Genomic DNA, 11,411 nt, shown 5'->3' on the forward strand with positions numbered 1-11,411 from the left:
ACCTAAAATAATGATGACTCTCAAATGAGATAGTATAGCAGGTGCTTAAATTTAAAACAGGAAAAGCAAGATTTAAATATTCAAGTTTCAAAATAATAAAGATATTGTTATGATTTCGTACGGAAAAATGATTTGGGGACACAGCATGTTTGGATAAATCTAAAGTTCTCTTATGTGGTGTTCAGGTCTTGGATAAATCTAAAGTTCTCTTATGTGGTGTTCAGGTCTTGGATAAATCTAAAGTTCTCTTATGTGGTGTTCAGGTCGGTCTTGGTCATTTGGATGTTTGGGTGATTCTATATTGATTTTTGTATATTTTAGATCAATTGAATGTCAGTTTTAGACAGGAAAATATGTTTTTTGATGTTTTTAACAAATAAAAGCAGCCTTTTAACTCAGTTTCTGAGTTGTGATATAAAATTAAAAACGTTCAACAGTAGGACACCTTATCAAGGCATTTAACTTGTCCTTCAGAGAAGGAGACAACAAATTGATGTTTTGACTCAATACTGTGTAGAGGAAGTCCAGACAAGCTTGTGAGAACTAGGTACAACCTAAACTGATATAATATTGAATGTTTGTGTCGAGTTAAAGATCAATTACTGGAAGAGACTCCCAGGACTATTCTAGTGAAATGTTTATCAGGACCACCTATAGAACCAATTTAATCCAAACGGTACCATATAACAAGAGGCAAAGAGGGCCTGTATCGCTCACCTGGCACTGCAGCAACTTTGAAGTTGATTTAGGTTATTTCTGCAGATACTATGCTGATAACTACTCTATTCAAATATCAGTAGGCTAGGTTTCTTCATGTCAATAAATTTTCTAGTTCTTCATTCCAGTACACAACTGGCCTAATATCAGGTCTCTTTGCTAATGAGAAATCAGTGTTTGAAGAATTCAGCCTACTTGACCTTGAATGTAGGTCAAGGTCATTCATTTGAACAAACTTTGTAGCCCTTTACCCTAGCATGATACAGGCCTAATATTGAAGTTATTTGAAGATTTTAGCCTATTTGAACCATGTGACCTTGAATGAAGGTCAAGGTCATTCATTTGAACAAACTTGGTAGCCCTTCACCCCAGCATGCTACAGCCCTAATATTTAGTCTGGGGGCTTCTAAGTTATTGAGAAGAAGTCGTTTGAAGGTTTTAGCCTATTCGGCCCATGTGACCTTGAATAAAGGTCAAGGTCATTAATTTGAACAAACCTGGTAGCCCTTCACCCCAGCATGCTACATGCCTATTATTAAGTCACTGGGCCTCTTGGTTATTGAGAAGAAGTTGTTTTAAGATTTTACCCTATTTTGACCAATGTGGTTTGGTTTGGTTTATTAGTTTAACATCCTATTAACATCTAAGGTCATTTAAGGACGGCCTCCCGTGCGTGCGACAATGCATGTGTGTGGTGAGTGCGTATGACCCATGTGACCTTGAATAAAGGTCAATGTCATTCATTTGAACAAACTTTGTAGCCCTGCACCAAGGCATGCTACATGCCTAATATTAAGTCCCTGGGCATCTTGGTTAATGGGAAAGAAGTTGTTTAAAGATTTTACCCATTTGAGCCTTGTGACCTTGAATGAATGTCAAAGTCATTCATTTGAACAAACTTGGTAGCCCTTCACCACAGCATGCTACAGGCCTAATATTAAGTCCCTGGACCTCTTGGTTATTGAGAAGAAGTTGTTTAAAGATTTTAGCATATTTGACTGCTGTGACCTTGAATGAAGGTCAAGGTCATTCATTTGAACAAACTTGGTAGCCCTTCATCCCAACATGACACATGACCAATATCAGGTATCTAGGCCTCTTGGATTTTTTAGAAGACGATTGTTTGATGGGAAAAGTTGACGCCGGATGGCCCGACGGCCGGATGGACGACTGACGCTGCACCAATACATAAGCTCACTTGCCCTTTGGGCAGGTGAGCTAAAAGTCCACCGCATAGGAATTCTTCCAGGCAAATATGAACAACATCAATTTCTTAGTTTCAAAGAAGAAGTCATTTATAACCCAAATCAACCCCTTTTGGCTCAACCCCTCAGGTTTCAATCCTGCCAATTGTATAATTTTGAATCCCCACCCCATAGGGATACTGTAAGTCAAATATGTGTGATATCCATTCCTTAATTTCGGAGAAGTCGTTTATATCAATTTAGCTAAACTGACCCCTTTTGGTCCCACCCCAAGGGTGTCGGCCAATCAATTTGTACAATTTTGAATCCCCATCCCATAACGATGCTTCCAGACAAATATGAGTGATAGCTACCGAGAAGAAGTCTTTATATCATCATAGCCAAATTGACCTCTTTTGGCCCTGCCCATCAGGACCTTGGGGAGTCAACCCCAGCATTTGTAAAATTTTGAATGTCAACAACTTGCTTCCAGTCAATTTTTGTTTAATTCCCATCAGCGGTTATGAAGAATTCTGCCATGTTTGCTATGCAATGCCAGTTTTGATTGGTTTAAAACCATGTATTATTTTCCAATAACCCACGCTCGTGCCAATAATACACGGTCGTGAGTCACGGCTGTTACAATTTTATATATCTAAAATTCACCCGTTTCATAAAAGGTTACTATAGCCGAGTGGGCTAATGGGTTAGTCTTTCAATAAATTTTTATCACGACGCAAGTTCGAATCCTACGGAGGCCCCCCTTTTTGTCTTTTTTTGTCTTTTTTTTTCTTCTTTTTTTTTTTTTTTAATTTTCAAAATCAATGCCATATGATAGATGCTCTTGATCGTAGTACTGTATTGCCTGTATATTTCATAGCAAATAATGCAATACTCAAGAAATAAATTTCAAGGTTTTCTCAGGGTTTTTCTTTGCTGTTTTTCTATTAGAAAGAGGTCGATCTCGGAACTAAACAGTAAATAATTTACTTAAGAAATAATCAACTTTGAATCGTGTATTGTTGCAGGATATACAACTCGGCCTTCGTTATTAATTTAATTGCAAAATATCCTCGTCCTCGTTGTATATCCTGCAACAATACACGAATCATCGTTAATTATTTCTTAAGTAAATTATTGGTGGACAGATGGACGCTGGACCCCACATTATAGCATAAGCTCATGAGCTAATAAACAACATTCATTCCCCAGATGTATAGAATTTCATTTATGATTTGCTCCTGAGTTATGATTTTTACTGGACTAATCCTTCGTCCTTTTTAAATAGCTAGGGGCTATAGATTACTTAAGAGTGTTCTTAGTGAACTAGATAACCCTATATGATGTTTTAGGTTCTGAACTTAATCCATTTTATCGGATAAAGGTAGAAAAAACAACATTGAAGACTTCTTATAATAACAATGAGATTTATTTCACTAAAGCATCACATCTGTTCAAATATTGCTGTACAATAGACCGAGTGTGACATTTTAAAATCTACACATTTCTAACACTTAAAAAGGCTTGGCATAAAAAGTACAATCAATGATTGCAAAGCTCTGTGGTACCAAGCAAAATATTAAGTTTTCTTCAAAATGTTTTTTTCTCAAAACAGGTTTGAGACAAAGTAGTTCGCAAATAACAGCATCATAATGAAACATGCACCTCAGAGAAGCTGAATCAGTACATGTCCAGAGTTTTACCTACCCTGGTAACTTATATGTTACCTATTTCTGTGAACAACAAGCACTTGGTTCCCCTATACTATACATTACAGTAAAACCTGTAGATTTGTATTTATGGGGATGTATTCTCACATAGAAATATAGTAAAAATACTTAAACTCCTCATAAAGAGGTATGGATGTAGTGATTTATCAAATATCTTCACAGATTCTGTTTTAAACGATTTTTTCCATAACTTTGAAAGGGAAATATTAGTATCTAGAAATAATTGAACACCGGTAGATATCATACTGTAAACGTGGACATTTACGCAAGGGGGGAATTTACATATGTATTATATTTTGATATCAATTTGCATTATTTTGAACTACGAAGGTGGATCGATCATGAAAATTACCCCAACGCATATAGTTTACATATCGAAATCGCGAAATTACCCCCCCCCCCCCCCCCCCCCCAAAAAAAAAAATAACCATGTTTACAGTACTTACAGTTGAATCTTTTAGAACTACACTCATGAACCATATTAACAGCTTACATAATTCAAATTCCACTCTATACACTAAACGGTTGCACGTGTTCAACACACGGATAAATAATCTTCCATTCTTGAGAATTCTCTCACTTAACACACTCAATGTTTTTAAGTTTTATAAAACTCCTCTCGCACAAGTTCATCATGCAGCAAATTGGGGAAAAGTTTAGAAACTCACTAGTATTGGATTATATTTTATGCTTAACAATACATACTAATTACAAGGTAACACTTGTACATGATAGTAAACAAAAGGATTATGGGGTCACAAACAAATACCTCAATGAAATAAAATGACCAAATGATATCGTTTTTCTTCAAATGAAAAAATATAGAGGTAGCTGTAACAAATTAAATTCATCTTCCATCAACAGAACTTAGCTAAAGCTCTTTTTGCCATCCTATTTGGTTACGCATGATAATTATTATTTATTGCAAATGTTACAATCTGGTCAGCGGAAAGAAAGAAAGATCCATTATTTTGAGTTACAACACCCTAGTCTTGTAGTTCTCTAGCTTGACTTACATGTAAAGGGAAACAATTCAGTAACTCTCTATCCAAGGCTTTATAAGAAGTAAGAACAAAAAAATCATATTCACTAAAATAAACCCTTTGAATTTTTGCAGCACTTAATATAAAAAGTTCTCAAACTGGGTTTAATGTCCACAGAACAGTTAATGTCATATGAAAATGGGTGTCAAGGAGACACCAACAGCTAGGGCCATATGAGAATGGGTGTCAAGGAGACACCAACAGCTAGGGTCATAAGAGAATGGGTGTCAAGGAGACACCAACAGCTAGGGTCATAAGAGAATGAGTGTCAAGGAGACGCCAACAGATAAGAGACACCAACAGTCAGTGTCATGAAAATGGGTGTCAAGGAGACACCAAGTCAAGTGTCATGAGAGAATGGGTGTCAAGGAGACACCAACAGCTAGGGTCATAAGAGAATGGGTGTCAAGGAGACACCAACAGCTAGGGTCATAAGAGAATGGTTGTCAAGGAGACACCAACAGCTAGGGTTATAAGAGAATGGGTGTCAAGGAGACACCAACAGCTAGGGTTATAAGAGAATGGGTGTCAAGGAGACACCAACAGCTAGGGTTATAAGAGAATTGGTGTCAAGGAGACACCAACAGTCAGTGTCATATGAGAATGGGTGTCAAGGAGACACCAACAGCTAGGGTTATAAGAGAATTGGTGTCAAGGAGACACCAACAGCTAGGGTTATAAGAGAATTGGTGTCAAGGAGACACCAACAGCTAGGGTTATAAGAGAATGGGTGTCAAGGAGACACCAACAGATAAGAGACACCAACAGTCAGGGTCATAAGAGAATGGGTGTCAAGGAGACACCAACAGATAAGAGACACCAACAGTCAGGGTCATAAGAGAATGGGTGTCAAGGAGACACCAACAGTCAGTGTCATATGAGAATGGGTGTCAAGGAGACACCAACAGTCAGTGTCATATGAGAATGGGTGTCAAGGAGACACCAACAGCTAGGGTTATAAGAGAATTGGTGTCAAGGAGACACCAACAGCTAGGGTTATAAGAGAATTGGTGTCAAGGAGACACCAACAGCTAGGGTTATAAGAGAATGGGTGTCAAGGAGACACCAACAGATAAGAGACACCAACAGTCAGGGTCATAAGAGAATGGGTGTCAAGGAGACACCAACAGATAAGAGACACCAACAGTCAGGGTCATAAGAGAATGGGTGTCAAGGAGACACCTAACATGCACCTCAGAGAAGCTGAATCAGTACATGTCCAACATAAAGTTTTACCTACCCTGGTAACTTATATGTTACCTATTTCTGTGAACAACAAGCACTTAGTTCCCCTATACATTACAGTAAAACCTGTAGATTTGTATCTATGGAGATATATTTTCACATAGAAATATAGTAAAAATACTTAAACTCCTCATAAAGAGGTATGGATGTAGTGATTTATCAAATATCTTCACAGATTCTGTTTTAAAAGATTTCTTCCATAACTTTGAAAGGTAAATATTAGTATCTGGAAATAATTGAACACCGGTAGATATCATACTGTAAACGTGGAAATTTACGCAAGGGGGGAATTTACGATAATTACACGGAGTCCTTTTGATCGCGAAAATTTCTCCCATGCATATTATTTTGATATCAATTTGCATAATTTCGAACTACAAACGAAGGTGGATCGATCGCGAAAATTACCCCAACGCATATAGTTTCCATATCGATATCGCGAAATTACCCCCCCCCCCCTCCCCCGAAAAAATAACCACGTTTACAGTACTTACAGTTGAATCTTTTAGAACTACACACGTGAACCATACTAACAGCTTACATAATTCAAATTCCACTCTATACACCAAAGCGGTCGCACGTGTTCAACACACGGATAAATCTTCCATTCTTGAGAATTCTCTCACTTAACACACTCAATGTTTTTAACTTTTATAAAACTCCTCTCGCACAAGTTCATCATGCAGCAAATTGGGGAAAAGTTTAGTAAGTCACTAGTATTGGATTATATTTTATGCTTAACAATACATGTACATACTAATTACAAGGTAACACTTGTACATGATAGTAAACAAAAGGATTATGGGGTCACAAACAAATACCTCAATAAAATAAAATGACCAAATGATATCGTTTTTCTTCAAATGAAAAAATATAGAGGTAGCTGTAACAAATTAAATTCATCTTCCATCAACAGAACTTAGCTAAAGCTCTTTTTGCCATCCTATTTGGTTACGCATGATCATTATTATTTATTGCAAATGTTGCAATCTGATCAGCGGAAAGAAAGAAAGATCCATTATTTTAAGTTACTACACCCTAGTCTTGTAGTTCTCTAGCTTGACCTACTGTAGATAAAGGGAAACAATTCAGTAACTCTCTATCCAAGGCTTTATAAGAAGTAAGAATACAAAATTCATATTCACTAAAATAAACCCTTAGAATTTTTGCAGAACTTAATATAAAAAGTTCTCAAACTGGGTTTAATGTCCACAGAACAGTTAATGTCATATGAAAATGGGTGTCAAGGAGACACCAACAGCTAGGGCCATAAGAGAATGGGTGTCAAGGAGACACCAACAGATAAGAGACACCAACAGTCAGTGTCATGAAAATGGGTGTCAATGAGACACCAACAGCTAGGGTCATAAGAGAATGGGTGTCAAGGAGACACCAACAGCTAGGGTCATAAGAGAATGGGTGTCAAGGAGACACCCAACAGCTAGGGTCATAAAAGAATGGGTGTCAAGGAGACACCCAACAGCTAGGGTCATAAGAGAATGGGTGTCAAGGAGACACCATGACAGAAAATTACAAAGAGAATACAAGGAGGGGAGCCATGCCCCACGCACCCCAACAGAGGTTTCACATTCACATTTCGTGTGACTTTCTGCATGCACATCAGAAACAGCCCAGCAACATGCCTGTCTAACAAATGCTTTTCCCTTGTGTTGCAATCAGGCCATCTCCTACAATAAGTCAAAGTTTAGGTGTCAACCACTAAGACTTACTGTAGGATAAATATATATCACAGCAAGCTATCAGTCATTCATACTGTATAACAACTTATTAACACTGAAATACCGGGAAATACTTAAAAATCAACAACCTGACTAAAATACCTGTTTTCAGCACTGCCATGAAAACCAACTATAAAACAATTCAAAGGCGTAAAAACACACATTTAACCTTCTAATATCTGTCTCGATAGTAATGTTGATTTATTATGATTGACAAGCTGTATCTGTTACCAGCTATATTAGAGGTTAAAAGGTCACAAATATTAGAATTCAAAGACTTTTTTTTTTACAATAACAAAAACAGGATGAACAAAAATCAAATACCGTATAACAAAACAGAAAGCCGTAGCATTGTCAAAATATATTGATGCCTTGAAAATCATCAAATGATGCACATGTACCAGTAATTTAGGTAGAATTTCTTATCAGTATATCCCTATGAAAATAGCATATATTAGTCCTCTCACAGTCATACCAGGTAAACAAAACCTTGGATTACAGTCACAGTCATACCGGGTAAACAAAACCTTGTATTACAGTCATACCGGGTAAACAAAACCTTGTATTACAGTCATACCGGGTAAACAAAACCTTGGATTACAGTCACAGTCATACCGGGTAAACAAAACCTTGTATTACAGTCATACCGGGTAAACAAAACCTTGTATTACAGTCACAGTCATACCGGGTAAACAAAACCTTGTATTACAGTCACAGTCATACCGGGTAAACAAAACCTTGTATTACAGTCATACCGGGTAAACAAAACCTTGGATTACAGTCACAGTCATACCGGGTAAACAAAACCTTGGATTACAGTCATACCGGGTAAACAAAACCTTGTATTACAGTCATACCAGGTAAACAAAACCTTGGATTACAGTCACAGTCATACCGGGTAAACAAAACCTTGGATTACAGTCATACCGGGTAAACAAAACCTTGTATTACAGTCATACCGGGTAAACAAAACCTTGGATTACAGTCATACCGGGTAAACAAAACCTTGGATTACAGTCACAGTCATACCGGGTAAACAAAACCTTGTATTACAGTCACAGTCATACCAGGTAAACAAAACCTTGTATTACAGTCATACCGGGTAAACAAAACCTTGTATTACAGTCACAGTCATACCGGGTAAACAAAACCTTGTATTACAGTCATACCGGGTAAACAAAACCTTGGATTACAGTCACAGTCATACCGGGTAAACAAAACCTTGTATTACAGTCACAGTCATACTGGGTAAACAAAACCTTGTATTACAGTCACAGTCATACTGGGTAAACAAAACCTTGTATTACAGTCACAGTCATACCAGGTAAACAAAACCTTGTATTACAGTCATACCGGGTAAACAAAACCTTGGATTACAGTCACAGTCATACCGGGTAAACAAAACCTTGTATTACAGTCATACCAGGTAAACAAAACCTTGTATTACAGTCACAGTCATACCGGGTAAACAAAACCTTGTATTACAGTCATACCAGGTAAACAAAACCTTGTATTACAGTCATACCGGGTAAACAAAACCTTGTATTACAGTCACAGTCATACCGGGTAAACAAAACCTTGTATTACAGTCACAGTCATACCGGGTAAACAAAACCTTGTATTACAGTCACAGTCATACCGGGTAAACAAAACCTTGTATTACAGTCATACCAGGTAAACAAAACCTTGTATTACAGTCACAGTCATACCGGGTAAACAAAACCTTGTATTACAGTCACAGTCATACCGGGTAACAAAACCTTGTATTACAGTCATACCAGGTAAACAAAACCTTGTATTACAGTCACAGTCATACCGGGTAAACAAAACCTTGTATTACAGTCACAGTCATACCGGGTAAACAAAACCTTGTATTACAGTCATACCAGGTAAACAAAACCTTGTATTACAGTCACAGTCATACCGGGTAAACAAAACCTTGTATTACAGTCACAGTCATACCGGGTAAACAAAACCTTGTATTACAGTCATACCGGGTAAACAAAACCTTGGATTACAGTCACAGTCATACCGGGTAAACAAAACCTTGTATTACAGTCATACCGGGTAAACAAAACCTTGTATTACAGTCACAGTCATACCGGGTAAACAAAACCTTGTATTACAGTCACAGTCATACCGGGTAAACAAAACCTTGTATTACAGTCATACCGGGTAAACAAAACCTTGTATTACAGTCACAGTCATACCGGGTAAACAAAACCTTGTATTACAGTCACAGTCATACCAGGTAAACAAAACCTTGTATTACAGTCACAGTCATACCGGGTAAACAAAACCTTGTATTACAGTCACAGTCATACCGGGTAAACAAAACCTTGTATTACAGTCATACCGGGTAAACAAAACCTTGTATTACAGTCACAGTCATACCGGGTAAACAAAACCTTGTATTACAGTCATACCGGGTAAACAAAACCTTGTATTACAGTCATACCGGGTAAACAAAACCTTGTATTACAGTCATACCGGGTAAACAAAACCTTGGATTACAGTCACAGTCATACCGGGTAAACGAAACCTTGTATTACAGTCATACCGGGTAAACAAAACCTTGTATTACAGTCATACCGGGTAAACAAAACCTTGTATTACAGTCATACCGGGTAAACAAAACCTTGGATTACAGTCACAGTCATACCGGGTAAACGAAACCTTGGATTACAGTCACAGTCATACCGGGTAAACAAAACCTTGTATTACTGCTGTCAGAATTAAAGCTTTTTAATTCTAGGCTTCAGATCCTCACGAAAACAAAAATCTCAATAAGGAAGAAACACTACATGTTAAATACTATTTCTTAATTCACTATGGATCATGAGTGACTGTTTGATACATGTTTTCTTTTGTGGTTCCTATTTAAACATACCGTACAGTAAAGACAAATTCCTGTTAAAACTGTTCTAAATGTTAATCAATGAGTTAGGGATAATTTCGGGGACAATATTTTGAGATTTTTACACATATTTTTGTGAAAAATCTTGCTGAAATTTTCAGAATGCATCGCATTATAAAGGAAAATCCCATCCACTTTGTTAAAAATCTTAAAATTCTCATAACTTTTACGACTGAATTATCCTAGAGAAGCAGCTATGATTGACAGGACATAGGTACTCTAGTAGAAAATAATTGTCCTAGTGAAAAAAATAAATGTGGACCCTGGGTGTCACAGATAAATATCCCCCCACTATCCAGACCATTATAACCTCTGTCATTTACTTCTCGCATTGAAAGTACTGGAAAAACCCCCAACTCCTAAAAATATATATACTACACATTGAAAATTTCAGCCAAAATTCATGCCCAGGAGATCTTAACTATCAAGGAAATTATTTCTGGAATATTTACATTCAGTATGCTTGAAAGAATTGACGAAAATTGCATTCACTTTTCTAACAACATCAGCCTCATCGGTGTGTAGTAATGTCAGGGACCGCGTCACCACAGGTATAACTTTTCGCCATGGGATTTTTTCTTCTTCACATGTCCTTTTAAATAAACATGATCAATGTAATATTTACATAAATCAAATGTTGTTACGGTCTCCTGCCGTGCCACGAACTCCCCGACACTTTCCGGCCAAAATGGCTGTTCTCTCTCCCGACATCACTCCCTGGTAAAACACATGAAACAAGAGGCCCAGAGGAGCTGTATCGCTCACCTGGATTTCATGAGATATGAAACAAGAATGATGATTAAGTATATTATTCACTGGTATTGCTATGTCAATAT

General features: G+C 37.3%; 2 long non-coding RNA genes across 2 annotated transcripts; one reads left to right on the forward strand and one right to left on the reverse strand.

Annotated features, from left to right (window-relative positions):
- Nucleotides 1-3,311: 3,311 nt before the first annotated feature.
- Nucleotides 3,312-8,630, reverse strand: LOC117343616. The gene is made up of 3 exons (XR_004536044.1): nucleotides 8,600-8,630; nucleotides 5,868-8,427; nucleotides 3,312-3,566 (listed from the first exon to the last, which is right to left on the reverse strand). It is a non-coding gene; the product is annotated as an uncharacterized LOC117343616 (long non-coding RNA).
- Nucleotides 8,631-8,762: 132 nt separating this feature from the next.
- On the forward strand, nucleotides 8,763-9,654 carry LOC117343617. The gene is made up of 4 exons (XR_004536045.1): nucleotides 8,763-8,798; nucleotides 9,155-9,408; nucleotides 9,440-9,477; nucleotides 9,548-9,654. It is a non-coding gene; the product is annotated as an uncharacterized LOC117343617 (long non-coding RNA).
- Nucleotides 9,655-11,411: the final 1,757 nt, after the last annotated feature.

Source organism: Pecten maximus, chromosome 15 (genome assembly GCF_902652985.1).
Source record: "Pecten maximus chromosome 15, xPecMax1.1, whole genome shotgun sequence".
NCBI lineage: Eukaryota > Metazoa > Mollusca > Bivalvia > Pectinida > Pectinidae > Pecten > Pecten maximus.